Source organism: Talpa occidentalis, unplaced genomic scaffold, assembly GCF_014898055.3.
Source record: "Talpa occidentalis isolate TD23 unplaced genomic scaffold, MPIMG_talOcc4v2.1 talOcc4.7, whole genome shotgun sequence".
In the NCBI taxonomy this organism is placed as follows: domain Eukaryota; kingdom Metazoa; phylum Chordata; class Mammalia; order Eulipotyphla; family Talpidae; genus Talpa; species Talpa occidentalis.
The window spans coordinates 127,553,798-127,580,939 of NW_023605083.1; the positions used below are offsets into that span (position 1 = coordinate 127,553,798).

At 49.5% G+C, this 27,142-nt stretch overlaps 1 long non-coding RNA gene across 1 annotated transcript; it reads left to right on the forward strand.

Annotated features, from left to right (window-relative positions):
• Positions 1–4,156: 4,156 nt before the first annotated feature.
• Positions 4,157–13,493, forward strand: LOC119230671 (uncharacterized). Its single transcript, XR_005121784.2, has 3 exons — positions 4,157–4,208; positions 7,015–7,196; positions 11,709–13,493. It is a non-coding gene; the product is annotated as an uncharacterized LOC119230671 (long non-coding RNA).
• The last annotated feature ends 13,649 nt before the right edge of the window (positions 13,494–27,142 follow it).

The following is a 27,142-nucleotide window of genomic DNA, read 5'->3' on the forward strand; positions in this document are numbered from 1 at the left end:
CCTTACTCTAACAGGTTGGGTGTCTTCAAAGCCTTATTGAGGTTTCTGGAACCAGTCTTCTGAGATGCCAGTGAACTATGTTGCTTTGTCTTTTCTCGCTCTGTGATATATATTTTATGTATATTCATAGATATCATGTATATTCATAGACATGCTCATACATATTCATTTATGCATTAAGTGTAACTATATATGTATAGTCACGTCACCTGAATCTTGAAAAAGCTAGAGCTGGTTTTGCTTTTCCCCTCTCCCTTTATCTTTGTAAGACAGCCTTTTTGAGTTCACTTCAAGATACAACATTTGTCTACAAATTTTACAAAACCAAATTAGTTTTGCAAAAAAAATACAGACCCTTAAAGATGAAAAAAAGATGTAAGAATTAAATAAAATAAAATATTTAAATTTAATAAATAAATAAATAATATACAGACCCTTAGAGAAGGAAGGAACGAACTGCGAATGAACAGGGACTTTCTTCTCCAGGTGATGAATATGCTCTGGCGTCGGATAGTGGTGCTATGGCTCTGCCTTGTGGATAAACTAAAATCACTGACTCATACATTCTAAAATGTATGTTAATTACAATAGAGAAAGTAAGATTCAGAAAATTATTTGTTCCCGGGTATTCCTATTAGAACATCCCTCCCTTTCTCAAAAACCTTGAGGGTCCCAGTTGCTTCCCTTCTGAAATCCAGTCTTTCATAGTTTGGACCCGTCCGATTTTTTAACCATAGCTGCATTTATTCTCAACATGAAGTCTCTTCCCTCACCAGACCTCACATCTGCTTTATTTCCCGCATGCGATGTGTTTTCTGCTTTCAGGTCCTGTCTTTTTGTTCTCCTGAAAATCCCTTCATCCATGTGTGTGACGTGTTAATGGTGCCTGTCCGGTCGCCCCTCCAGCACTGAGTCTGAGCCACACACACGGCATTCCCCACTCACAGCTTCGGTTGTATGCCATGAAGCTCATCCCCCAACCCAGAAGCTGCCCCAAGGACAAGGGCAAGGGAACCCTGTGGCTTGTAAGCAGTGGGTTCTGGGTTTGGGTTTGGCAGGAGGTAGATGTGATTTGTGCATTGCCAGTTTCTGTGGGGTAAATATTCCTCCTGAAGTGACACCACGGACCCCAGAGTCACTGGACAGAAGTGGGGAGACCTGCACACTGTGGGCTCTCGTAGGCAGGTACAAGTGGGCTCAGCACCACTGTCTGGCCGATATTTTTAGCCTCTCATTCCAGCTCGACTCCACCCACCTCCCCTTGCCCCATCATCCTCCCTGTACAGTGCTTGCTCCCTCTGCTATCCCCTCAAGAGTGCTCTTCAAAAACACAGTCCTTTCTGTTCTCCTAGAACATTCTAGAATGTTCTACTAGATCTATGTCCTGAGCGCAAGTGGCCTCTGATCTCAAGATATCACCCCCATTATAGTGGTGGTTGCTTTGCTTGGGTGTCCTCACCCCCAATTCCAGGTTGGCACTGGGAGTCCCTAGCATTCCAGGACCACTCCTAAGCCACTACTCTGCCACTTCTGTGTTAAATCCTTCCTCTTCTGAGGCTCCCACACCCATCTCCACAACCCACCTTTTGGTGCTCATTTGCGTTATCCAGAAGTCCCCCCAGAAGTTGAGCACATCCTCCTCTTGCCGTTATCCTGAGTGAGCCCCCTCTGCACTTTGCATGGTATGTGTGAATTTTTTGCACAAGAGTATTGGGATTTTGAGGTGGTATCTGACAGCATGAATGTGGATTGGATCTCCATGAAGGCAATGGTCATTGCTCCTGCCAATCTCCAGCGGAAGAGATGTGTTCTAAGGCAGAAAAAGAAAGCATTAATTCAGATAGTAGACCTACCTGCCACTTGCTAGTTACCTATCTGGCAGGTAGGGCTTACCTAGCAGTCTGTTCCTGGGAACTATCTCCCTCCCATAGGAGTACAAGTTCAGGACTAGGAAGAAATGGTACCTGTAACCCCCAGGGATCAAGCCACCTGGGGTAAGAAAATTATTCTAGCTTCCTGTGGTTCTCTCCATTTTCCTTTGACTTTTTCTCTAGAGTTTATAATTTCATTAGCTGTTCTAATGCTCTCTGCTCTGTGTTAGGGGTTATTCGGCTTTGTTTAACAAATCTTTCCTGAGTATCGTTTCTGGGTCTGTGTTAAACACCCATGGTAGAAAGGTGAATAAGACATGGTCCAGCCTTCAGGGTATTTCCAGTAGGAAAGGAAGATACAAAATATAATTCTAGGGGACCTCTCTGGTGGCACAAGGGGTTAAGATGCAAACTATGCAGCTGTCCACAGCCTCTGCAACATGAGTTCAATACCTTGGCCAGCCAGGGAGCTACCCATATGGCACAGCAGACCTCTCCTGTCTTGTCCGCTGCTCCCCTCAGCTGTGTGTTTCAGTCAGTCTGCCTGTTCTGTTCCTCACTCTGTCTCTGGTGAATCCTCTCATCCCCCGCATCTCTGGCCTGTACCCCAGTTCTTGTATGCATAAATAAATAAATCTTTTTAAAAAGACAAAATACAACTCTGGAATAAAGCAATGGGTAATATTGGAGTATGTAGAGACAAAGTGAAAGTTAAAGAAAGGTGGTGAGAGGCATGGAGGTAGGAAAGGATAATGATAATACAAAACAGACCTCATGTCCCCACTTAGTACACCTGGTTGTCACTACAACCCAAAGAGACCGATGTCTATTACAAATATTCCTGTTTAACAAATGAGTGATTTGAACTCAATTTACCAACAAGGATAAATCACAAGCTGAAGTTCACGCATCTATTAAGCATCAGGTTGAGGGCTGGGACCTCAGCACTCTGGCCTCTGACATCATACTTGCCTCCACCCATGCTGGGGTGTTGTGGCTGGCCCTGCTAGTCCTCCCAGGAGATAAACTCAGACCCAGCTATGTTCCCACAGAAAAAAATCATCATATTAAACTCAGAAAAAAGAAAGCATTCCATTGGGCCAGCAAAATCCACAGCGGACCATTGTACAATGACTTTAGAAATGTACTTTTCACTCTCCAGGATGAATTATCCGCAGATGATGTCTCATGGGTCAGAACGTAAATACATTAAATGTTTTTTTTATATAGAAAGTCAAGTAGCTTTTCAAGAGCGTGCACACATTTACCATCTGTTTGCCCAGAATGAACTAGATTCACTACACTCTTATTTGCTATTACAGTTTAAACAAGTCTAATTTTACTAGATTCTGTATTTATATCCGTATAGGTTTCCCTTTCTCTTTTTAAAGAAAAAAAAAATCTGTTTAAGAGACTATATAGGGCCTCCCTGGTGGCCAAGGGGTTAAGTACCGCACTGGGAAGCAATCTGCAGCCTCTGCAGCACCAGTTCCATCCCCAGCTGGCCAGGGAGCAGCCCACATGGCGCAGCAGACCTCTCCTGACTTGCCTGCTGCTCCCCTCAACAGTGTGTTTCAGTCAGTCTGCCTGTTCTGTTCCCCACTCTGTCTCTGGTGAGTCCTCTCACCCCCCGCATCTCTGGCCTGTACCCCAGCTCTTGTATGCATAAACAAATCTTTTTTAAAAAAATTTTAAAAAGATACTATATAGAAGTTGGTTAACATGCCCCTCGCCCACCCACACCCCCAACCCCAACAAATGCGTCTTTTGGGGCCCCAGGGATGAGAGAAGAACAGGGGACAAAAGGGTCTCGTTCGGAGAAAGAGACAAAACCCCAGGTCCAGCCCCAAACTGGGGTTCGCGTTCTACAGGCACATACTTCCAATATAAACATTGCGTATTTAAGATCATTTCAGTTGCATGACTGCATATGAGCTAGACTTCATTTCAGTTAAAATGCATGCCCACCAACACTAATTGTTAACAAGATGAAGAAAATGATGAATTTGGGGTGCCCTAGGGCATTCCTATTCATTTTGTTTTGTTTAGTTTTTTAATCGTAATGAGAGCTATTTCCGAAGCTGCTGGTGCTACTGCCAGGTGTGCACAGGTACGAACAGGTTGGCACGGGGACCCCGAGCCCCCGGCGCGCTCCGCCCCAGCTCGGGCTGGTCTTCCCTTTGCAGCGCCGCAAACCCCCGGACCATAGAGGTACGGGTCCTCCAAACTGCTAGAGAGGAAACGCAGGAGGCGGACTTCCGGCGGCCCACTTCCGGCTCCGCCCCGCCGCGGAAAGCGGGGCGTTTGGCGTGCGCGGCTTGATGTTCCGGACTCGTGGTGGGTGTGCGCGGCCCCGAAGCCTGCCCGGGGTCCCTGTGCGGCGGAACCCGCGCGCCGCGGGACTGGGGCGGGGAGGAAGGCTTCACCGGGCGGACACCTTGGAGCCTGGGGCGCGGGTCCCCCCCCTTCCCCCCGGTGCTCGTGCCTGGGCTTCGCCGCGCGAAGTTTGCCTTTCCCTGGCGGCCGCCGGCTTGCAGGATGTGGGGGCGACGGCGCAAGTTAAAAATAAGTAATTTAGGGTCCGTGTTCGGGTATTTGAGGGGACGGCGAGCTTGTCCGTCTGAAAGCAGCCGGGGCAAACCCCGCGCGCTGGTGTTTGTTGTGGCCACACAGTGGGGAGAGGGGCTGGGCCCGCCGGGGCGCCGCCATCCCGGGGGCGGGACGCGGGGTGGGGGGACCCCAAGGCCCCGGGAGGGGGCCCCAGCGCCCTCCCGCCGGAGAGAAGCGTGAAGGCGCACTCAGATTCTGTTCCAGGGCGGGGAGGGGGCACCCCAGACCCGCAAACCTGCCTGCTCTGAATAGGTTCTGCTGTCCCCCGCATCAACACAAAACATACGGGACTTTAGTGGGAAGGAACTTTAATACAGTTAGGAAACAATACAGGGAAGGCAAAGAATCTAGTTTCTAAATCAAGCACCCAAAGTGACCGTCCCCTCGTGGGTAAAAGTCCACCCAAGCAGGATTGGCCCAGAGCAAGGCCCCAAAGCCTGCCCCAAGTCTAAAGCATCATCCGGAGGGAACCCACAGAAAAGGGTCAGAAACAACCAGACAAGACTGGAGGGAAAAGAGCAAAATCAAGATAAAATCCGTCATTGTCACCTCCCCACGGGTCTCTCACCCACATCTGTGTCACCCAGTCCATGACCAAAAGGCAAGCGTGGTTTCTTCACGTGTCACTCTGCCCCAGGTGCCTCCTCCAGGTCTCCTTCTGGCTCCATCCTGTTTCCTTCCTTCCTCAGTCTCCTCTGCAGCTTCTTCTCTCCCTGCTCAGCTCCATCCTCCTTTGAGTGGGGTAGGAAACCTGGAACCTCCAGCTTTCTTGGGGACCCCCCTGTTAAAATTCTACGGAGGAGAAATACACTCTGGCGTTGTTAGGTCACTTGCAGAGTACTGGCCTGGGTTTTTTTATTTTCTAGGGCAGCCACTTAACAGCTTAATCTTCGTGTCCTCAGTTTTCAAATAGGCTGATGTCTGCAGTCCTGTCCCTAGTGGGATGAGGCAGTGAAACAGGTTCTTATGTAAAACGTATTTCCTCTGACACTAGGATGAGACTGTGTTGGAGAATTATTTCATATAAGGAGGATTTTACCATGTGATAATAAAGGGAAAGTGGAAGATAAGCAAATAAGTTTGGGATTTGAACTCTGGACTCTCAACACAGTTACAGTAAAATGTTAAGTTGTTCAGAGAAGCCCTGTAGTAAGGGAACGCGTGTAACTTTGTTTAGCCTGATGTTTCTCAAGTGCATGGACCAGAGAAACGTTTGAGTAACATCTTATTAATATCTCTCCATTCCGGGTTTTTCCCAGAGCACATTTTTGGGAAATGCTGACGTAAGAGATCATTTACCTTGTCACAGACCTGCTCAAAAGGCACTCTTACTTCTCAAAAGATATTTCAGAACTGCTTTTTGAAAATCATCTGACTGGATCTCAGGAAGGATACCTTAAGTTTTATAGACATTGGAGGAAAAGGTTCATAATAAAGTGCTACAGGTCCTATAACTTTGGAAAAGGAAGTGAACCTTCCTGGTCCTTCCTCCTGCATACATTATGGATAGGAGATAAGCTCTCAATATCATTGAACAAACAGTAATACATTTCTAAAATGATGGGAATAATTATTTGGGAAAAATGTGAATTTTTCCAAATGGAAATTCTACAGTTCAGTTAAATAACAAACAGGAAATTTGTCCATGGGCTTCTAGAAGGATCTGATTTTTTCCACTAAGTAGAGTGTAGCTAAAAACTAAGGTTTTTAAATGGAACATGCAAACTTTATTTAATGTAACAGGGAAAATCAAATAGGCATTAAAATTAAGAGAAAAACTGACTAGAAGAAATTTTGTCTTAAACATCTTACAGTGACTTTGAAGTTACATTTAAGCTCTTGCTGTGAAGAATACAGTTCATCAACAGGTGCGAATGAACTTCTCATATTTGTCAAGTATTCGTTCAATACTACTTTGTATACACATACATATTAAATTTGAAAAAGGGCCTCCTTGATAGCCTAGGGGTTAAGTCTCAGTTCTGTCATCACTGTGGCCTGAATGTGATCCCTGGCCAGGAAGCTGACCCACATACAGCTCAGCAGACCTCTGTCTCACCTGGTGCTCCCCTTTGCAGTGTATTTCAGTAAATCCACCTGTTCTGTTCCTCACTCTGTCTCTGGTGCATCCTCTCACCACCACCCTCCCCCCCCACCTTTGGTCTAAACCCCAGTTCTATGCAAAAAATAAATACATCTTTAAAAAAAATTGAAAAAGATTGACCCTCAGACAGCCTTCATTTTTGGTTGATACTTTGGAAGATGTCATCTAATGTGAGGAATGTGTGGTTCTGGCTCAGGAATCATGTAACAAACCCACCTAGGTTTGCCTGGACACCAGGTCTCCTCCACTCCTCTTCAGACATCATGTGGGGATGGGGTACTTGTATGGAAAGTTTTTAGGTAACACAATGTGCTAATATTCTTAGTCCTGGTTGAACTACTAGTCTAAGTAGTAAATCTGCTTGTGAGCCAAACTCCGATCTCATTTTCATTTTTGTCTTATCCTTGGAAACATTGTATTTTCTTCTAGGGTTTTCACCTACAACTCTGCCAATTCCTTTACAAGTCCAACATTACCCATTCATAGATCTTGTGCATGAAGAAGCTGTTCCTTCTAGAAGAGTCTTAAATATGTATCCCAAGTACATGTCCTAAGCCGATGGAAAGAGAATCTGTGGACCCTCCACACCCAGCGAAATCTAAACTCTACAGGTAAGAGACAACAACTGCTTGAGAGGAGAGTTTCCGCAAAAGATTCTCAAATATGAACACAGAGAACTCCATTCCATCCAGTTGGAAAGGGAAGTAAGGAGCAAACTTCTCCCTAGGGAAGGATCCCCTAGACCACTTTGACTCATTGTCATCCAATCTCCCCAAAGCTTTGCCTGCACATCTCCTTCTTGTGAGAACACCCTTTTTTTTTTGAAGGTTTATTTATGGGTGCAGGCGAGAGGTGCAGGGGGTGAGAGGATTCACCAGGGACAGAGCAGGGAACAGAACAGGCAGAAGGACCGAAATACACTGCTGAGGGGAGCAGCGGGCAAGACAGGAGAGGTCTGCCGTACCGTGTGGGTAGCTCCCTGGCTGGCCAGGAATCAAACCGGCGCTGCAGAGTCTGCGGACAGCTTCACAGCGCTGAGCTCAACCGCCTGCGCCAAGGGGGAGGCCCGAGAACACCATTGTTACGCAGAGACAGATGTTCAGCAGGGTGTAAAATGTGTGGTTTCAACATCTTAACATACAAAGGATACTAAAGTCACGCTGCCAGACAGTCCATTTTGTTTGCAGTGGCCTCCATCTCAGGGCTTGCCACGTCCAGCCATCAGTGTGTAACTTTTTAACATCCTTCCCTTTCTGCAGGCCTCAGACTAAGCCCCATCATCTCTCCCATTCTTTTGGGCCTCAGGCTTGTGGAATTGAGTTTGTGGCGCACAGACGTCACGGTTCCTCCAAGCCTGTGGCCCTTTGTTTATTCTGTGTGTTTCCCTACCAGCATCGGGACAACCCACGAGTCAGCATTGCTAATAATGTTCACATAGAAATAAGTTCCTCTCATCCATGCCTCCCTGTCTCCAGAGGCGGCTTCTCTCCTAGCTTTGGTTTTCTGTTTGATCACGTATATTCCTATCTAGGCAACATACCATGTAATTTAACTTCTTGAAAAATTAAAAGGGGCTCTTAATGGCATTTTGTCTTCTAGGATTAGCGTTTTTTCACACAACTGTATGCTCCAATATGAATCCAGACAGTGACAGTGTAGCTACAGCTCATTCATGGTCACCGCTTGTACATTATCCCATCTTCCCCAGCACCATTTCCCAACCGTCCATTGTTTTAGTTTCAGACCCTTCCCTCATCCAATTGAAAACAAAAATTTCTTGGGCACTTTTGGTGCTCAATTTTCTTCTTTATTCATCAAGCACTATTGAACCATAGTAGGCAGAGGATTAACAAAGCCATTTCTGAATGAGCTAACCCTCATATTAACTATTGCTAAGTAACACATTTTCACAAAACACAATATGTAGTGGCTTAGCACAGCAAACATACACCATCTCACAGTTTCCAGTGGGCCAGGGACTTGGCGACAGCTGGGTGGCTCTGGCTCGGGGTCATTGGAGATTTTCTCTGAAGGCTGCAGTCCTTGGAGGCTGGGGTGGCCTGGAGGATCCACTCCCAGAGGGTGTACTCCCATGGCTGCTGGCAGGCAGCCCCGTTCCTCTCCACCAGAACCTCCACAGCTGGAGTGTCCTCACTACATGACCGCGATCCCCCCGCCCCCAGGCAAATGACCCAAGAGAACAAGGCAGAAGCCATAACATCTCATATGACCTAACCTCAGAAGACACACATTGTCTCCCTGTTAGCCTCACAGTTGCACAGGGCAGCCCATTCAGTATGAGAGGGCAGGACTGCAGCTGAGAGATCACCTGTCATCTTGGAGCTGGCTCCATCCACATGGACCTCATCTCCGTCCAGAGAAAAAGTTAGTGTTAGGGACTGTGTTGAAAGGAATGCCTGGCTGAACTGCTGGTCATGTGTTTCCTGTGCTAGATCCTTCTAAGGCGACGGGTGACAAATGTGACTGAGGAAGGTCTTGTAAACCTAAATATTTAGATGAGTCACATGAGAAAACCCTCTGGGTGGTGATGTAACTGAGACTTGTGCTGGCTGAGGAATTACAAGTATGAGTGAGATGCAGACCCTCCTTATGGTGAGCACGGTATGGCAGTGTGGCTGAGGGAAGACTCCAGAGCCCTGAAATGCGCGAGACCTGTGTACAGGCTACTCGGGACCCAGGGCAGGTCAGGTGGGGTCTGCAAGGCCTCCTCCAGGTTCAGTGATGTGCTCATGAGACACAGGGCTTGGCATGCCGTGGTCCCTATGGCCATCACTTGCTACAGTGACGGGAAAGGCCACTAGGGACAAGCTCCCAAACCCTCCCACCCCCTGCCCCGCACTGGACCCCTACAGGACACACTTGATCCTCTAGCGATGAGTTGTGATGATGCATGTGAAATGTTCTCGACCAGGGAAGCTCATCAGAGACTCTTGTCCCTGGCTTTCGCTGGGGTCTGGTCCTTAGGCTCCTCTGCCTAGCACCGACCAAGATTCCAGATCCCAAAAAGAAAGAGGTGCTCGATATAAACCATACTTCCCACAAACAGGTCAGCATGGGGAGCCACTCGTAGAGGGCTTGGAAGCCCAAGGAAAGGGTTAACCTCACAAGCAGGCTTTTTCTAAGACAGCTATCTCAGGCTGCTCTGTTGACTCTCTGCACAGTGGAAAAGTTGACTGGAGAGATGGAAGCTTTGGAAAGACTTTAAAGAAAGATAATGTCCGGGGTACACCTTGAAAGCTAACGAGATAATTATCAGCCTGCAAAGAGGAGGGGGAGGGGAGTTAGGCACGGGGAGCTTTGTCAGCAAAGACAAAGACTGAGGGTGGGGAAGACACCATACATCTGGAGCAGTGGGAGTGGCTGGCGCGAGGGCACTGTCGTGACAGGGAAGGTTCGTGGGTCCTCGAGGGTGGAGTGTGCCCTGCAAGACAGGGCAGGGGTCAGCTAGGGGGCTACAGGTGGAGAGGATTCCAGGCAGAAGGAACAGCATATGCAAAGGCAAGTGGCACCCTCAGGGAACTGCAGATATTTGGTCCAGCTGGAGGCTGGAGTAAGCAGTGCTCGTGGCGAAGGGCCTGAGGCCTGACATGGCTTTCAGCTTTGTTTTTCTACTAAGTAAACAAGTGTATTACAGCAGCGTTTTTCATAATGCTGGTGGTAACCAGTTAGTGGGCCCTGAAATGAGTGGGTGCAGCCAGCCTGTGTTAATGGAACATAATGGGCTGGATTGGAGCACTTCACATGTAAGTGCATGCATCAGAAGTGTTCTTTCAGAAAAGCTTGGTTTCCATTTGGAAATGCGTTTCTTGTAACTTTCAAAACATGATGGCAGCTGAACCCTTCTTCCATTGGCACGAGAAGGAGAGTACCACCTTCGATATTCTGTTTCTCTCAGCTCCTGTCAAGGCATCAAAAGTACTGTGGTAGAGAAGAAGTTGCTTGGTAGCTTAGCAGAGACTAAGTCATTCTGGTTGGGCTGGGTCCTGCCCAGGCCTGGGAGCAGACACTCCTGATGGCACAGCTCCCCAGGGCACAGGAGCTCAAAGGAACAGAGATGGTTGGGATATCCAGGAAGACTTCCTGGAGGACATAGATTTTGAAGGGAGCACCTGATGTGACCAAGTAGAAAGGACCACTGGCCCAGGTGCACTGCAGGAGAAGGATGCTGCAGGGCAGAGCCAAATCCAGATACACCCCACCTGCCCCCTCCCCCTCGGCCAGTCTGCTCCTGTAGCTGGGGTCTCCCCCTTGCCAAAGAGGGAAGAGGGACAGAACCATGTCCTAAGTCAACACTGAGGGCTGGGGAGGTTCCTATTTCCAGCCCTGGTGTGAAACCAGCATTTGCAGCTGAAGCACAAGCTGGAGGAATGGCCAAGATTGGGTGCACCTTCCAGGCTGCTCCAGGCCCAGTGCCAGCCCCTTGGCTAGAGCGCCAAATTCCCCGGTGCCCAGGCAGCACCCAGGGCTCCTGGGGCAAGACTAACTTTGAGCTTCATGTGCACGGACACTTTCTTGGCTCACACAATCGCTCTGGAACAGAAACTATTCATTTCTGCTCTACTGGGACGTGAGTTCCTTGACCTTCTGTAATGTCAGGGCCAGGCAGGATCTCAGGCTCAGCTGACAGCCCACAAGGAGCAAAGAGCTGACCCCAGGGGGTGAAGGAGGGAGCTGGATGGTGGTCCCACTTCTGAACATGGCCAGGAGACGCCACAGCTGCAAGAGCCACCCCTAGTAACAACCAGCTGTCCCTTCTTCAACACACAAACACGTTTACACACATAGACAAACATACATATGCACACATAATACACAAGACACACACAAACATATACACATGCATATGTGCCAGGCTGGTACCCTCATCTCTCATGTCCAGCCTCCAGAACTGTGCAAAAGAAATGTCTGGTGTATGTAAGAGGTCAGTCTGCGGGGGTTTGTCAGCGCTGCTCTCACAGACTAAGGCGACTTTCCATTAGGATAACTTTCCTCTGACCTTTCCCCATGGAAATTCACTGGGACTCCCTTAAGCTTTCATAGATCTAAAGTGCAAAAAATATGGGGTCACAGAGAAATGATCTTGGCCGTCTCTTTGTCTTTAGGGGAAACCCTGGCCACCAACACAACAGAAGGCTGACCTGGATTTTCAAGTGTTCTGGATGGGGGGTGCTCCCACAGTTTCTCCAGGTCACACTCATCTCTGTTCTGTATGCATCCCCTGGAGGGATCCGCTTTCATCAGCCACCATGAGGACTCCCTGACATTTCCCCACACCGAAACCCCCATCACACACACACACTCCAGCTGCTTCTGGCTTTCCCAGAATCCCAACTCCACCACTATTTCCTTAGGCCATAAACAAATGCTGTAAGGAAGAGGTCATCGTGGGCCTGTCTGACTCTACCGCAGGCCTAGTGTTTCCCCTCTCAGAGTTCAGCGAACTTGGGATGACACGAAGCTTTGCAAAGAACCAGACAGAGCCAAAAAGTATCGGACAAGGCTGGTCCACCCAGGCTCGCTGTGGCCATTGCCTTCCATGAGCTCTCAGGGAGTGGAGTTTTCCTATAAACGGGGCTCAGAGTGGGCTCCCTGGGGACAGCAGGAATCGTGCAGAGATGTAAACAGCCGTCCTAAACCACCTCCCCTCCAGGGCCCCAGTCCTCACTGCAGGATGCATTGCAGTCCAAATGCCCATCTCCCCTTCCCCTGAGTGCTGTTCCGCCTCAAAGGTGCCCTCATTTTTCTTACTTTCTCAATAACCACTGGGAACCTGCCCTGTGGAAACAGAACTGCCTTTTGGTATCTACCATCCGGCTTCAACCGACAACTGGTAAGCCAGAGCTCCACAGTCAAATTCCTGTCTCAAAGTGCAGGTGGGAAGATTGGTCCCGGGAGATGCTAGAAGGTGCTTGGGGAGGGAGTAGGGGAAGAAAGGAGGACCACAAGGGCTACTTCGTAAGCAGGTTGCCCCTGGGGTCCTCTGGATGTAACAGGGTGGTCCCAGGAAAGGGGGAGGTTCCCTGCCCCACCCAAGGGAGGGTGGAGCTGAGCAGGAAGAGGAGAAGCTGCAGAAGAGACTGAGGAAGGAAGGAAGCAGGATGGAGCCAGGAGACCTGGAGGAGGCGCATGGAGCCTAGAGACACGTGAAGAAACTGCGCTTGTCTTTTGGTCGTGGACTGGGTGACACAGATGTGGGTGAGACCCGTGGGGAGGTGACAATGGCAGCTTTTATCTTGATGTTGATTTTGCTCTTTTCCTTCCGAGCTTGTTTGGTTGTTTCTGACTCTTTTTTGTGGGTCCCCACTGGAAGATGCTTTAGACTTGTGGCAGGCTCTGGGGCCTTGCTCTGGGCCAATCCCATATGGATGGACTTTTACCCACGAGGGGACGGGTAACTTTGGGTGCTTCATTTAGAAACTGGACTCTTTGCCTTACCTGTATTGTTTCCTAGTTTTATTAAAGTTCCTTCCCATTAAAGTCATGTTTTGTGTTGATGCGGCGGATGGCAGAACCCATTTAGAATGGGCAGGTTTGCGGGGCTTGGGCTGCCCCTCTCTCTGTCCTATAACATGGAGTGTCGGCCTACTGGGAGCCTCTGGTAGTAGCAGAGTGGAACAGACCTGCCTCAGAACAGACCTGCCCCCGAGGGCGGGAAGTCCAGTATTTATCTAGCAACTTGCTTTTGCTGTTCGCTGCAGCCTGATCCTGGGGTCTTTCACTTCCTGGCACTCTGGCCACACAAGTGCAGTCACTTTACTAGGGCCAGAGAAAAGCCCCAGGCAAGGAGGCTGGGAGGTTGCAGAAGTCTTTGAACTTGGGCAGCATGCAGGGAGCTTCGGATAGCTTCTCCCTCCAGCCTTGCCATTGATCGTGAGTGTGGCTCATCTAGGAAGTAGATGTGGGGACTAAGGTCCCCAGGCAGCCCACACTCCCTGTGGCTGGGCAGCCTTTGGGTGGGGTACACAGTGCTGAGGGTGGGCCAGTGCCTGCTTCAGTCACCAGGCATTGAGATAAGTTTTAACTTTTAAATAGTGCACTTCAGATCCAGGCTTGACGACACATGGGCACTGTGTTGTTCATTCGTGAGGGTCTTGTTACCTTTCGTGCCTCAGAGTTGGGTGGCCTGGATGAACTGCAGCCTGTGCACCGTTGCCGGATTTGTGGGCCCTTCACCCAACAATCAGCCCAAGGAGAGCTGAGTGTTCAGGACCAAGAGGCTGTGGTTATCACGACACAGGAATCATAACAGCAGGCAGCACCAAGAGAGCCCAAGGGATGCCCTCCACTCCTGCCCACACCCCAGCACCGCCAGCATCTCCTCCCACACTTGCCAGAATTGGCCCCTGCGCGCCTCCAGGGCCAGGCGGGCCGGACCGCGCTCACCTTCTGCAGAAATGCCATCCTCGGCCTGTACTGCTGGCCTTGGTGTCGGATTGTCATCGTGGACCCTGGACCAGTTCAGAACCAGAACACGAACGAGAGCGAGAAGGGAAGGCCCCCCCCCACACACTCAGAGCCAGCTTGGCCCGCAGGCGCCCCGGCTTGCAAAGGGAGCGCGCTGGATGGGGCGCTGCTGCCTGCGGCGCCCCTTTACTCGCGCTGGGCACACCCCTGGGAGAGCAGCTGGAATCCGCGCCGGCCAATCAGCGAGCCAAGCCGCGGGCTCATTAGCATGCGCTGCGCTGGCGCCCACCTGCCGCCAGGGGGCGGCGTCCGGCCCCCGCCGGGACCCCAGGGAGCCTCAGGTGAACGCCCCCAAGCCAGGACCCGGGAGTGGGGGGCTCTGTAGTGGAGCGCGAGTCTGGAGCGCAAGCACACCTGTGAGCAGTCTGTCACCCGCTTTGGATCCCTGGCTAACTTGCCATCAACTCGCTGGGTGGTCCTGAGCAAGTCACGCGTCTAAGTGTCAGTTTCATCATGGAACTGGAGAAACGCAAGTAGGTGGGTGGAAAATGGCACCTTTCTGTCAAATGCTGCGAGGTCGAAATGAATAACTGAAACAGCTGGCAGGAAAAGAATGCTGCTCCCCTGCGGGGGTTGGGGGGGGTGGCTGGCTCTGAACGCCAGCTTTGCCACCTGGTCTGGAATCTCATGCAAGTTTTGGATCCTCACTGGACTTCATTCCCCACCTGATCAGCGACGATAATGCTCCCTATTCGTGGGTTATTTGGGTTCTGTTTTGGTTTTTAAGATCACGCAGCTAATGCATGTAGAAGTGCGACTGTGATTGGGATATATAGTGACTGTCTGATGAACCATAGTTCTTCTTATGTCTCTTGAAACTCTTTATTAAAAATCACCATGCCTAGTGGTTCTGTCATAGACATAGCCTAAGATATGTATATCGCCTCAGAATAATATGAGCATGCTTAAGAGTGGCTACATGGAGCTGTGTGACTTTGAGCAAGTTGCTTAACTCCTCTGTGCTTCAGTTTCTCTAAAACGGGGGTGGTGCAATGGCCGCCTGCCTGCCTCATAGAGTTTGTTAAAGGGAGATAAAGGAGTAAATAATTCAATAGATACCACTTGTTACTATCGTTAATATTGGTATCATTGAGATAGTGTGAAAGCAAGAGCAAAAACGTGGAATAACTAATAGTCTCAACTTGACAGTTCTTTCCCTTGATCTCTATTTCTTCATCTATGAAAGAAGGAGAAACAGAACTAACCAATCTCTGGCAGACTGAGATCTCTCAGGTCCAACACTTCTCTGGATGGGGACAGGCTCAGTTCACATTTCTGGAGCTGCCAGCCAGTGGCGGAGGAAGCTGAGGTGGGAAGAGGGCGGGGGTGTTCGCCATAAGCGGTGTGCTCCATGAATTACTCTTCCGTGGTTCCCATCCCGCTGGAAGAGCCAAACTCCTGCCAAGCTGCCCAGACATCTTAGCTCTGAGTTAAAGCCATGGAATAACAGTTTCAGAAAACAAATACTGGGTCTGGTTGACTCATAGGGAAATGACTTGGCCCAGAACCCTGAGCTGTAGCTTCCAGCCCCAGCAAGATCACTGCCATGGCAGATGGCAGCCGGGAAGCCACTCGTTCATTCATCCAGGTTTTCAAGTTCATTGGAATAGGCTAAGCAAAATAATTTCAACATCGTTTTAAATGTGTGTGTGTGTGTGGTTGTTTCCCTGTTCTCTTATTTTGTTGATTTGACTTTCTTCCTTGTCAAAATAACTAGGCCAGGTTGAGATTTATCTATTATAATAAAATAGTGTGTGTTTACTTGAGAATCAGGTTTTATTTAAAAGTTAGTACTTTTGGAGCATCTAGTCTTCGAATACTTACGCTGTTTCAATTAGCTAACAGATGTGAGTGGGCTCTGTAAATGAGGGAAAAAAACTAGGTTGAGAGAGTGACCGCCTGCATCACTTTGCACCTAGTGCTCTGAAATAGTTTGTCGTATGTCCTCCTGCAGTCTCGAAAGTCACTGTGTTTATATGAAAAATCACAGTCACCTTAATTGCATGCTCATTTCCTGTTCTAAAATAATCTGATCAAGGGCTTTCATTTGCTGGATAAAGGAGCTGTCATGGGGTGGTGGAAAGAGACTAGTACTCAGGACACGCGGACTCTCATCCCAATTGTATGCCTGTCTGACCACTGGAAGGACTTGCGGGGAGGCAGCTCACCTCTCCAAGTCTCAGTCCCTGGTCTGAGTTGTTCAGGGTTTTCCAAAGTTTGCTCTATGAGCCACAACTCTCATAGTTGTGGGTGGGGGTCTTATTAAAATGCAAATTCTGAGTCTGAGGATGGGGGGAAGCTGAGATTCTGCTTTTGTAACAGGCTCCCAGTTGATGCCCAGGTTCACCACAATCTGAGTAGCAAAGGTCTAAAAAGACCTGTTTTGCAGTTTTCTAGAAGTGGTGAGGTGTTATAGTGAAATATATACAGAAGTTCAAGTGCTTAATACATTTCAAAAAGATTGTTTACTCTGGGGTTCCCCAAAGGCTTCCAGAGAGAATAATTTGAGTAATTCAGAAGACAAGACTTTCAGAACAGAAAAAGGTTTTTATATTATAAACAGATGCAATGAAAGTAAGAGGGCAACTGGTTTTCCCACACTCTGCTCAACCCCTCTTCCAGACAAATATTATATGAAGTCATTTAGCACTTGCCATACTTAAACCTCCCTGCAAGAGAAACAGTGTCACCCACAGCTCCCTCCACATCCACATCCCACCTGGCTCATATTTTGAATTTGCGACTTGACCCAGGACTAATTGCATCACAAACTCTGCAGTACCTAACGAGGCACACAATCCAGAGACTGGCCAACAGGCTGTAACCTGGCCAAGGTACAGTGATGAAGAGGACCAACCAGATCATCACCCTTAGATGTAGTCACTAAAGTCACCTGGTAGAGTTGGCCAAAACTGAAAAGATTCCAAGTTGGAATCAAGCCCATGATGGAGGGAGACAAACTCTGAGCATTTGTGGAGCCCAGGGAAGAAACCAAAAGGGCACAGCAAGGACCTCCCTGGTGGTGCAGAGGTTAAAGTCTCAGCCTTATCAAGCTATCACCAGCCACTGTGACAAGAGTTTGATCCCTGGCCAGGGAGCTAATCCACATGGCATAGCCAACCTCTCCTCTCTTGCCCTCAGCTCCCCTCCCTCGGGAATGTTTTCCAATAGATCCAGTACCCCAATTGCTCTTAGCAATGCAAACAGAGGCCACTGGGGACTCTCATTGGGTCTCAAAGAGCAAATTGTATCATCATCAGATACTTTATCCTGGAGGCAACAGGCTATAGAGTAGGGATGTGATGGAAACAAACTATAGTTGTGAAGCAAGAAGTTTGGTGGGGGTGGGGGTGAACTTTGCCTCCTCCTTCCAGGAAGCCTACAGCAAATTTGCGCTCAATTTGTAGCACTAATAGGATTTGAATGCCATCATATCTTCATTCTGTCCAACCTCTCCCCACCCACCCTGGTCTTGACTCCATAATTAATTTGTTTTCCTTCTGATTTTTAATTTATAGTTTACCATAATATATTATGCATCTCCTGTATGCCTCATTAGCTCAATTGTGGAAAGAGACACAGTATGAATAAATAAATAGATCAGATGAGAATTCGCTTCAGCCTATTTGTGTCCGGGGAATTGAAGTCCTCCTTAAGAAGCTGTGCAGATAGAGATTTTCTTGTCACAGGAGTCACCAAAACAGCATAATGACTTGGATGTCATCACAACAGTGATGACACAGTGTTTACATCCTCAAGAGAAGATGATAAACGGAAGGATGACTAATACAATAGCAGATGGCATCTCCTCCCGAAGTCCTTCCCTGGCTGAATTTGGTCCTATGTCTTTCCAGAGCTGATCGAATGCCTCTGAATCAGCATCTCCGGGCTAAATGTGCGTGTCAGGTTTCCATCTATTATCAAAAGTCATTATAAGAAGTCATGTGGATTTCTTTTGGGGGGTTGGGGGGCGTGGGAAGGAGTTGGGGGAGGGGAAGAATTGATTTAATCCAAAAGATTGTATCTGCTCTGTCTTGCTCTCCTGTATCATAGAGGGGGGAAAGTCAGAGGTTACTACCAAGGAAAGCATAGTCTTCCCTAACCAGACAAAACAAGTGCCACAGTGAATAGGTTTCCCTGATGGAGAGAGATGTTTCTTTTTCATCTTGACCCATAGAACACTTTAAACCTGGCGTTAGGGTCCCTTCCGGCAATGGAAACGAATACTTGATTTCTCATTTTTTTCTCCATTCTGTCTTCCTCTTTGATCTCATTTGTCATCGGTTTATTGTCTGGGATTTTCTCTTTTGGTAAACCACAACAACTATTTTTATAATGATTTGGGATATAAATTCCTTTTGAATGATGAGTGGGGGATGACTAGAATTGGACAAGGTCAGAGAGAAAGGGAAAAGTTAAGCAATCTCGACAGTCTTCAAGATAAGCAACTATATATTCATTAAAATGACTTTTTGAAATCACCTTGTTTTGTTTTAGACCAAGATACCTGCTAGAGAACAGTGTGGTGAACATATTTTCACTGTCGATAAATATAACCATCTCCTTATAAGACAGTGACTAGAGCGTCTCTGTCCTTCTGCACTGATGGGCTCTGCTCAAAAGCAAGAATGTCATTTCTGCCAGCCTGGGACTCCTCACTCCTACCTGCATCTCCACCATTGCCAGGTGAGGGGGTGAGGGAGGAATGTGGACGGGTGTCAGGTCCTCAGAGATCTCACAGAGAATGACCAGACCTAAGCCCCCCTCGCCACCCTAAGTGTGCCCCCCAGTATTAGAAAACATTTCCCCTCCACCCTTTCTATTCTAAGGAATGGAGCTCTGTAGTGAGGCCAAAGCAGAAATCTACCAGGAATAATCAAAGGCAAATATAGCAGGACAGCACCTCAAGAGATACAAACTCCCGTAAGCCAGTCAAGGGCTTCTGCTTAATAATCATCACGTCTTTGCTTTTGCAAGTTTCCTTTTCCATTATAAACATACATGCTCACTTTGAAAATTTAGAAATAGAGAAAAATATATACTGTTTAATCTGGGAAAAGAAGCCTGGGCACATTGACACTGGATACTTGAAAGGGGCCTTCTGGGAGCCTGGAGAACAGATTCCAGTGCTAATTCTGCTTTAGCAACTCGGGCAAGGGACTTAGCCCTGAAGATTTATTTTCGCTTGTAAAAGGAAAAGGCTGGGCCAGCATCACAGAACAGTTAAACAGGCAGATGCAGCGGCCCCACCTGCTGGGCTTCCATTCCCAGGCCTGTCACTCATGAGTTGTTTGAGCCTGAGTTAATTTCCCAGCCTGTCCATAGCTCCTGTTTCCTCTGCAAAGGAACATGACGATAGCATCTCTCACATACTGATGATTCGGTGAATGTTGGCTCCTGTTGTCTTCAGCACAGCTCAGCCTGCCTCCCCAGCCACATCTCCTGCTGAGAGCTCCTGGGCGCACAGCATCCCCGTGACCTCACATATGTCATCCGGGATCTCAGCCTCGAGATGTCCAAAACTGAGTGAATAATCCCTAAGCACCTCCAACCTGTGCTTCCTTACTATTCCCATAAATCATACCACAATCTCCACGTTCATTGCCATAAATCCCAACTAGCCCACTAGCTCCACCCCACCAACCTGGGTGTTGCGCACACACCTCCTCTCCCTTCCCAGATCTGACCGTCATCACGTTGTGTGGGTTTCATCTCTTGGCGATTATCTGATACATCCCCACAGCCACCAGCTAAATCCAAACTACGCTTCTCTTGTTCAAAGGGGACCCACTGCCCCTCATCTCCTTCCCACCTCCATTCACTATTCCCACTATGGCCGGACAGTTTTGTTTAAGTCAATATTTGGACAGTTCACTTCTGTTGACAAGACTTCTGTTGTCTACCCCAGGTCTTAGGGGAAAGTCCACATGCATTAAGGCCTACAAAACCCCTCAGCTCCGTCCCATGTCTCCCCTGCCTCTGTCTACATCTTTATCCACCCTCCCTAAACCACATTTCCCTTTTTTTCCTTTCCATGTCCACATCAATCAACTGCTTTCTCCCTTAGGACGGTCACAAATGCTGCTGGAGGACACCCACCTTCCTAGCATATCTACGGGTTGCTGAGCCCACACACCTTTCCATTCACAACATCCTACGAGGAAGCTATAATTATAATCCCCAATTGACAGATGGGAAAACTGAGTCAAAGAGACTTTAAATGCATGCCTGGGTCAGGCAGCCATGAACGCTAAATGGCAGGGCTGGGACTTCCCCCCCCAGGCAGGCTGATTCCAGAGCCCAAGCTCCAAATTCTGCCCTGGGCTGCTGTGGCCCAAATGGATACCCACCTGTGACCCTGACGCTCTCCCCTAGGCTTTTGGTGTCCCTGCTGAGCTTGGGCTCAGCCTTCTCAGGCTCCTAGTTTTCCCTCTGCCTCCACTAGGTCCCATCTTTCCTGAGAAACAGATGTGGGGCCAGGGCAAGTGTCCTTCTGCGACTTCCCAGCGTTCCCAGCCTGTGGCTTTCGGGTCCTGATTTTCCTGGGAACAGCAAGGCCTGGACGCATTCAGGAAGATGACTGGTCCAGCATACACAAAGGAAATGAAAACACAAGCACCTGCGAGGGCTGAGGGTAACATCCCCTAGTTTCGCTTTCTTTATTTAGACTGGGAGTTTCAAATTCCATCCCCTCGCTCACGTTTCTCTTTGCTCCCATGTGGCTCTTAAGACCGCTTCTCTCTCCCTCCCTCGCATCTCTCTTTCTTTCCCCAGTAACATTAGCTTTCATCTTGGAGATAGTTGCTGTGCCCTGTCGCCTTCCCCCTCTGTTCTTTGGTAGGCAACCCTTGCATGTTCAAAGCCAAGGTTGCCCTGCAAACACTGTTTTTAACCCAAACCCAGAGAATGTATCATCCTCAGAATTGCTAGCATCCCTTCCTCAAAGATCTTCTGTGACAGCCAGCTGCCTCCCAAATGAAGACCTGGTCCCTCATCCTGGCTTTCCAAGACTGCTCCAATCTAGTCTGATTTTCCAGTTATTGCTGCCCCCACTCTCTAACACCCTCTTAAGTCATTTCAGGCCACTCACTTTCTTCCTGGCAGGGGCGGGCAGAACATGTTTCTGGCTCCGGCCTCCCGTCTGCTTGAACCCCCTCCTCCACCTCCATGACAGTTGGTACAGAACCCCCTCCGGAACCTCTCCCTGCACCCCAGTCTGAGCCCTGCTTCCTTCCTCTTCCTCTGCAGCGAGTTCTGTGCCTGCTTGTCACAGTCACTGCTCCCAGGCTGCAGGCAGCACTGCTCTGACAGCAGGCGTCCCCAGGGTTACAGGGACTCTGGAGGACTTCTGCACTGCACACTTCTCCACTCACCTGCTCCCTGTCTGTGGTGTCTGCAGTGTCCAGGAATCCCCCCGCCCCAAACAAATTCCCCTCATCCTCCCACAAGGTTCACTCGCTGCAGGCTCTGCCCCAAGTCACTCAGCAACCTTAGCCACCTCCCTAGCAGACCAACCCTCCTCCATGCCCCGCACAGTGAGCCTTGGCTGCTCCTAGCTTCCTGGGCCATCCCCACTCGGATGCTGAAGCCCTGCTCCTCCGAGGTCACGCCACCCCGCTGTCCTCCTTCCCCCAGGTTGTAGCCAAGATATGTCACCAATATGCAGTCTTCTGTCCCCACCCTGAGTGACTTCAGGGTCCCCCTGAGGGACTCATCAGGTTTCCCAACCCACAAATCCCCAGGGACACAGCCCGGACCTTATCTTCACCCAGAAACCTGCAGCCTTCAAAACTCGGATTTCAGCTCCCTGCCAGTGAGTGGCTTCCAGCCCCTCCACTTCTGTCCCCGCCACCCCCACTCCTCAAGTGCCCGGAAATGCCAGGTCCCTCCCTCAGTGACTCTGTTTGGGTATTTTGTTACCAAAGTCCCAGAAAACTTAGACAACTGGGCGAGGAGGATCCAAGCCCGAGCAGGACTTTGATACCTCCTTGCTGTGCACCTGGGGTCTTGGACTATCCCCTGAGGACATGGTCTCCCCGAGATGCTGAGCACCTTCTGGCCCTCACTGACTTAAACTGTGCTCCCACTAGCATCCTGGTGGTGGGTGAGGCAAGGCTCATACACACAGAGAGATGTGAGGCTGCACCCCAAAATGTAGACAGTGGTGTCAGTCAGTGGTAAGTCAAAACAATTCTCCTTAAAAAAATAATTACAAAAGGAACTTGTTACCAAAGTCTCAACAGAATTAGCCACAGAGAGCAAATTACCATGTGAAAAAAAAACTGTTAATCTAGAAATTCTGTTGCTAGATTCATTTTTATTTATTTTGGTGAAATAAAATTAGCAGGTGTTGTCTTGTAAAAGCAAAATAAAATAAAAATAATAAAAATAAAATTGTGCTCCCAACTGATGATCCTATTTCCAGAGGTCCGTGACGTGTTACCCCAAGAACCAAGAATGTGTGTCCAGTATATTCAAATCCCCCTTCCAATCCCGAAGGGGGTGGGGGAGGCTGAGCGCACCCGTAGGCTTCCAGTGCTGTGGCCTGAGTCTGGGAGCAGGGGTCCTACAGATCTGGGGCTTTCACCCTCTGACACACAGGGTCTCAGGCCCTAGTCAAAACAGCCAAGTTTTAGGATCTTCTGGTGGGTTCTGCTGGCAGAACCTGTGGTGACTCCTGGCCCCAAGGAGAGCAGCAGGCTGGGCTCAAGAGCCTGTGCTTGCTTCTCCTTCCTTCTGTCTTTCCAGGAAGCCCTTGGAGGGGATGTAAAAGCAGCTCTTTGCACCCAGCCTGGCAGCCTGCTTCCAGATGCAAGCCGCTGAGCCAGCCACCCGGACAACTGCAGTGCTGCGCCACGATGTTCCCTCTTGAACTTCCGTCCTCGGCCCTTGCTCTGCCCTCTGCCTCCCTGCCCAGGCCTTTAAAGTGGCCTGAGTATTATAGTCCACTTTCATCAGCCTTCCTCACTAGATGTTAACCTCTTGGAAGCAGGGACCCCCTTAGGAAGTCCCCCAGCAGAATAACCCAAGAGAGGAAGAAGCCATGATGTCTTCTGTTGTGACACTGTATCACAGCAACCTACTAGTTACACATCTCTCCCTGCTCATCTGGAAGGGGCGCTCCGCAAGGGTGTGACCATCGCAAGTGGGGACTTGGGGTCATTCTCGTGGCTGAATGCTCTGAACTGCTGGATGCTCTGAACTGCCAGGCAGAGATCATGAGAGGGAGGGAGGTGGAGGATAGCGAGCTCGGGAGTGTTTGGGATTGTTTGCGCTAGACTGAGGAATGTCCTTCACTGTGTCTTTTTCCTCAGGCTCCTTCCTTCTGGAACACTTGCCCAGAGAGGAAGGCAGGAGTTTGTGATCTGAAAGGTAAGGGGAAAAGCAGGGGAAATGTTAAGCAAGGTTTAAAAGTGGTGAGCAGGACGTACTTGAGGGATAGTAACAGGGAGACTGACATTGGAAAGAAAAAAAGTCTAGAAATAAGTGACAGAGGCAGCCTGGACATGCTCCAGGAAAGCCCAAACAAGTCGAATAAAGACTTCTAAACTAGCTGGAGCAGAAAGTAAACATTCAGGGCATGAGCACATTTTTCAAAACTGCAGGCTTGTTTGATGGGAAGAATTAGGCGCTGGGTATCGACATTCTGCAGGGGGAAATAATCCTCCTCGGCTTCAATGCGAACATGTACCTGGTGAGGTCAAGGCAACAGCAGGAAGCGGCTTTAATAGTTTCCTTATATCAGGGTAGGAAACGAGTTGATAAGAAAGTTGGAATCGAGTATCCCCAGTCGGAGGAGGGGCCTCCCCCAAAGGAAACGCTGAAGTGGGAGATAGTCTGTGTTTACACGGCATGCCGGGATGTCTGCAGTTTGTATAAACTGCATCCTCGGCCCTGCTGAAGACAGACCTGTCTGACCTAGGAAAGCCCAGGCCTGGTGCCCGGCCAGCCTCGGGAGGAAGCGCCTGTTCAGACCCGCCCTGCCAGGGAGCTCAGGGCTGCGTGACACGCTGGGCACGGGGCCACCCTGCACACTGCTGGCCTGACACTGGACACCGCGCAGAACCATGGCGGTCACGTAAATATCCCTTTCACCTCCTGCACGGAACAACCTTTTCGACTCTTCCAGTGATTCCGATGAGCAACAGGAAGGGCCCCGTAATGCCCCCAGATATGACTTTGGTCCATTCGTCAAGATAAGAAGAAAACTCATAGTAGTAGGTCAGCCCGGGGTTCCCAAGGGCTCTCAATACACCAACTGGTCTTCAGACCCTGACGTGCTCATGCTGCTGAGCCAGGCACTCCGGGGTCAGCATCGTCCCTTGAGTGTGACCTTGGTGGGTGCACTGGACCACTGGGAGCTTCGGTTTCCCCATCCAGGAAGTGGGGGAAAGGCAGACGAGAAGCCCTTGCAGGGTGTCCATTGTGTAGCCAGACCACCAAGGCGACCACTGCCAACATAATCTCCAGGGTTATTCTACACCTCCTGCCCTTCGCCTGCATCTTACTCCCCAGCCCAGAATGTCCTTCCCTTCCCCCCTCTTCCACCGCTCTTCTGTCAAACCTCAACTCAAATAATTACCCTCCTGCTTTCAGGAAGGCCCCGCATGGAGCCCCTGGCAGACACACTACCTCTCGAGGGCGACTGCCCCATCAGAGCAGTCAGCACAGGAATGGCTGGCACACCAGCTGGCCTCGCCTCCATGAACTGTGAACTCCTTGTAAACTCATTCCCCTTTGTACTCCTCAACTATCGCACAGTGCCCGACCCACACGGGCACTCCCCAGCCATCCAGACAATGCAGGTTGTGGTTGGTTTCGTGGTCCATAGGTCAGCCTTGGGCTGTGCCAGCAGTCCCGGGAGCCTTGCTTTTGACCTGGGCCATCAGCAAGTGCAGACCACAGATCACAGTGACTCCAGCCCCTGAAGACTGGAGGAGCCGGGGAGGGACGAGCATTGTGCCTTCACTCCTGCGACAGCCACATCTGAATTCATTTGGAAGCAATGTTCTTCCCAGGCAAGATGTTAGGGCTCTGGTACAACTAGCTGGGGAGCAGTGGTGGCAGCCAGGCTTCCTGGGACTTCTGAAAAGTCCTTAAATCGGCTCTAGCCCGGACTAGCATCTCAAGTTTTCTAGAACTGAGGTGTGTCTCTCACAATGCCAGACACTCGAGCAAAGTCCAGGGTCTCCATGTGATTTAAGGGTGGGGTGGGGTCATAAATGATACATTTGCTTTAAAAAAAAAATGCACTGAGAAAACAGAGCCTCTGGCAGTCTGTCTTAGGCAGTTGCTTTCTAAGCTGAAACCCCTGGTTCCTTAAGCCTTCAGTGCCAGCCCAGTGTCCCAGGCACTCAGGCTCTGAGCCCCCGGCTATCTCTGTCCCTTTCCTCACCCTCATTGCTTTCTCAGTCCCGAGGAGTCTGGCTATGCACAGCCTCTGGATGGTTCTGTCAGCCCCCACACTAGCCAGGCTATCACCACACGCCTACATCCCTATGGCCACCTCGAGCTATTCTCCCTGGCGGCCATCTGTCCTCTCTCCTTCCCCTCACAAGCACCACGTGTCATTTTTATTTTTTATTTTTTAAGATTTACTTACTTGTGCATACAAGAACTGTGGTCTAGGCCAGAGGTGCTATGGGTGAGAGGATCCACCAGAGACAGAGTGGGAAGCAGAACAGGCAGATCTACTGAAATACAATACCGAGGGGAGCAGTAGTCTGCTGTGCCATGTGGGAGTAGCTCCCTGGCCAGGAATCGAATTGGTGCTGCAGTGGCTGGTGATAGCTTCATGGTGCTGAGACTTAACCCTTTGTGCCACCAGGGAGGCCCCCACATACATCATTCAACAACAGCATGTGTGTCGCCCAATCGCTGCTCCAAAACACACCAGTGCTTCTTGTTTAGCATCAAAATAGAATCTCAGCATTGTAACCCAGGATTCAAATTCTCCAACCCAATGGCACCACACTTCTCCAACCCTAACTGGTTGGTTCTAATCAAATGGGCTCCCATGTTGTCCCAGGAGCACCAGATAGATGCCTCGCACAGGCTATTCCACCTGCCCAGAATGCTCTTCCTCATTCCTTTCCTTGTAACCAGTCATTCAAAGCTTAGGTCCACTTCCCCTGGGAATAGCCACGAACTCCACGTAGTTACTGAGCACTAGAAATGTGACGAGGGACACTGAGGAACTTAATTTTTTTGATTCTACTTATTCTTTACATTAATTTAAATGTAATGTCTGAGAGTTACTGGGAAATACTTAAGTATGTTTGGAGCATACTCACTGCAACTACTCCAACTTCACAGATATGAAAGGCAAGACTCAGATGTTAACTGAGTTCTCACCCACGTCCTCTCCACCATTCTCCATTCCCTCCCTGGGAAACAAAGCAGAATGCAGAGAAGTGGACTCTCTCACTCCTGGAACACCTTCCGATGGCAGTTCTGTTTATTAGCAAAGAAAGGGAAAGCTGTCACAAGTGCAAAATTGCTTCACACACAGGAGCAGCTTCCCTCATGTGTGGGCCTGGCACAGCCCTTCCCCTGCCAGGAGAAAGCTAGTCACTAATGCAAGAAAGGGGCAGCAGCTATCAGGCCTCATCTTCCAAACCTGCAATTCTGAGATTCCAACTCAGCAGTTGTTACTTCTCCCTGCCTTCTATCCGGGACTAGCCTATCCTTTGCTTAGCAGCTAACACTAGAATTTGGAAACAGATGGGTGGGTGACACTTTCCCCGGGAGCCAGCCGGCCACGGTCTGGTGAAGGCCACGTGGACGCTTCTAGGGCCCCACGCCGGGAGCCTAACTGCCAACTGCTTACTAGTCAACTGGCCCAGCTGTCTCGCCCTGGCATTTACACCAAGGCAGAGGCTGGGTCTACAGGCCATGGGGTGTGACGGTTTCAGGCTGGCCCGAGAGCCAGCGGGAATGCTGTTCCTGGAAGCAGCAGGTCCAAACCTGCTAATCCAGTGTGTTTGTAGAGAGAGAAATCTGCTGCTAGTCGGTTGGGAGCAGAGGTTTTCAAGATGCACCATTGAGAGGATGCAGACATAATCTTCCCTGG